The sequence below is a fragment of the Triticum aestivum genome, chromosome 7B (assembly GCF_018294505.1).
Source record: "Triticum aestivum cultivar Chinese Spring chromosome 7B, IWGSC CS RefSeq v2.1, whole genome shotgun sequence".
Lineage (NCBI taxonomy): Eukaryota > Viridiplantae > Streptophyta > Magnoliopsida > Poales > Poaceae > Triticum > Triticum aestivum.
In genome coordinates, this window is record NC_057813.1 from 600322597 (window position 1) to 600325634 (window position 3038).

The following is a 3038-nucleotide window of genomic DNA, read 5'->3' on the forward strand; positions in this document are numbered from 1 at the left end:
GTCGCCGCGTCGGTGTCGGACAGGCCGACAGAGGTTTCCCCCGATCCCAACCTTCACCTCGGGTGCTCCAGAGCCTGCCACCAAACCGACCACCAACTTGCGCCACCATGGTCAAGAAGCCTCCACGCCGTCTCACCACGGCACCACGAGGTGAGGTCTGCACGACAAGGGATAGGAGCCGGGACTAGGGGCCGCGGCACGTCGGCACGCGGGAGGGCACAACCTCCACCGTCAACAACGGTAGCCGACCGGACACACAAGCAGGAGCTTACCAGGCTCATGTGCCCACAGGCCCGGCCAGGAACTCCATTTCTGGACAGCTCCCGCCATCGCGCTGCAGCCGGCATGCCATCGGCATCGCCGCCCCCCATCCAAGCCGCTCCTCCTCCTCACCACATAGACGACGACGAAGCCACGCCGGGGAGCCGGCCCGCTAGGACCCAGACGGGGCCCGCCGGGCCCAGATCTGGGCCGGGGTCGCGACGACGGCCACCCAGCACCACCACGCCGCCCCGCCGCCAAGGAGCGGCGCCGACACCACGCCAGCCGCCGGCCGCCGCCGCATGGCAGCTGGACCGCCGCCATGCCGAGCTGCACCGCCGCCGCCTCCCTGCCCCGGGAAGGGAGCACGCGCGCGCGGGGAAGGGAAGGCCCGCCGCCGCCGGAGCCACCCGGGCCAGCGCCGGGGGCGACCGTCGGCGGCGGCGAGCGGGCAGAGGGGGAACGGGAGGCCCGCGGAGGAGGGGCGCGAGCTCCGCCCCGGCCACCTCCCGGGGAGGCGGCGCGAGGCGGGTCTGGACGGGGGAGAGGGGAGGGAGGAAGGGGGCGGAGGTGGAGCGCGGGGCCGGCGGCCGGCGGCGGCGGGAGGGCCGGCGGCGGCGGGAGGTGGGGAGGGGGAAACCCTAGTCGCCTCTCTCTCGTCTGTCTGTAATTTCGGACTCTGATCTTCCTGCCTCTCTTGCTTGTATAGACTCGCGCACATAGACCGCACAGATCATGCCGTGCCCTGCAGTATGCACTGATTTTCACCGGAGATTTGAGGGTCGCGAGGATCTAATCTAGGGATTTTATTTGTGGCTAATTGGATCTAATCTACGAATTGAATTTTTTTGAAATTGGGATCTAATCTAGTCTAAGGAACCGATCCGATCTTTGATCGATACCAGGCAATATATTTCAACATAGAGGTCCGATCAAAAAAATTCCAGAGTTCTCTAGGTCCCAAGAGATTGCATTGTTATGTAGAGACTTGACTGAAAATTGTCCTGAGACCAGTAGTTGCAATTTTGCATCAGTGGAGACAGGAGACGTACCTTACACGATGTGTTTTGACAAAAAAAAGTGTTATTGTAATGCTACAAAATAATATAATTTACTGTATGGTGGTTATTCAAGAAAATATTGCAGGGTCAGTAGTACAGTGTGTCGTAGCAAAATTTTCCAAAAATAATCATCTGTTTTTTTTCCTTTTCCAATGGCCCGAAGGGTACTTTTTTTTAGAAACACATGCAACTTTATTCATACTCGTAACAATTACAGGTACACTGCTTTGGACCTTACATCCAAGAAACTACAAAATAACTTCTATGACTAAGAATTACAATGAAATCTCTTAAAAACACCTTCTTCACGACGTCAATCTCTGCTCGAAGAAATACTCCAAAGACTTCGGTAAAGAGGCTGCAATTGAACTGGAGCAACAATATTGTCACTCCTTCACCCGCACAAACATTACCAATAATGGTTTTTTAAAACGCGTTGAGTCGCCCATCCAAAAAGACAGGAAGCCTTGATCGATGAACGTACTTGGCCGCAGCGGCGAGGTACGAGGTAAGCAACCCAACCTCCCCTGCTTTAGGAGTCGCCATTCCTCATATCGGTGACCTTTCCCTTCTTTTTTTTTGTTAGGATGCCCAAGTATTTGGGCTTGTACTAACACAGGATTAAGACCAAATTGAGCATCCATTCGTCCTCAAGCCATTTACGTCTTGAGCAGTCGAGCTATATATTTGTTGGCTTCGAGCCCCTTGAGAAGGGTTTCTGCATTTCCATTAAGAAAAAAAATATGCTGCAGTATTTTCTTTGAGTAAGTATAACAAAAAGAAACTTGCTCTCAGGCTCTCAGCTATTTAAACTTTACTTATTTCTTTTCTGATGGGATCTCCAGCCGTGGTCGATGGGCCTGAATTCTGAACAAATTAGGCATCATAAGTTGCTTCTTTAGCATCTCGTAAGCTGTTAACAGGTCTCAACCAGGTTGTCGCCATCCACCATTTGCTTATATGCCTTAACATGGCTGCCAGCACCAGCTCTCAGATTAGTTACAAGCAATTGTTTACTTGGCCAGTTGGAACTAATTAAACAAAATATGTCACTATCAATAATTGGAGGCGTGAACTCATATGCAATATAAGCTGCTTCTTTAGCATCTCGTAAGCTGTTAACAGGTCTCAATCTGGTCGCCGTCCACCATTTGCTTATATGCCTTCACATGGCTGCCAGCACTAGCTCTCAGATTAATTACAAGCAATTGTTTAGTTGGCCAGTCGCCACTAATACAACAAAATATGTCACTATCAATAATTGGACGCGTGAACTCATATGCAATATGTACTTATGTAATTAGGGCGGCAATTATTTGTACTAAAGATGCTACCTGATTGACGTACTTGACTAAAACATTTCCAGGTCTTCTCTTTTGTGACATCAACTTGCCGGTAGCTACACCATGTTCTTGAAATTCCACACCAACCACTCCTGATTTTTAAAAAGAACAATCATTGGGCTCATAAGAGATGGATGAGCAATGTGAAGTTGAAGAAAACAACAGAGCCATATGGCTAGACTACCATCTGTGCAAGTCCAAAGGTTATGGGGACTGCAAGAACTTCAGGATCTGATTGCCGCGTCAATAACAGGTACACATGAATATAGCTTTTGTACAATACTTCCTTGAACTTCTACATCGTTTAGTGAAATTTCATGCTCAACATATCTGAACTCGATAACACTTCATACAGAACTATGCGATTGACAGT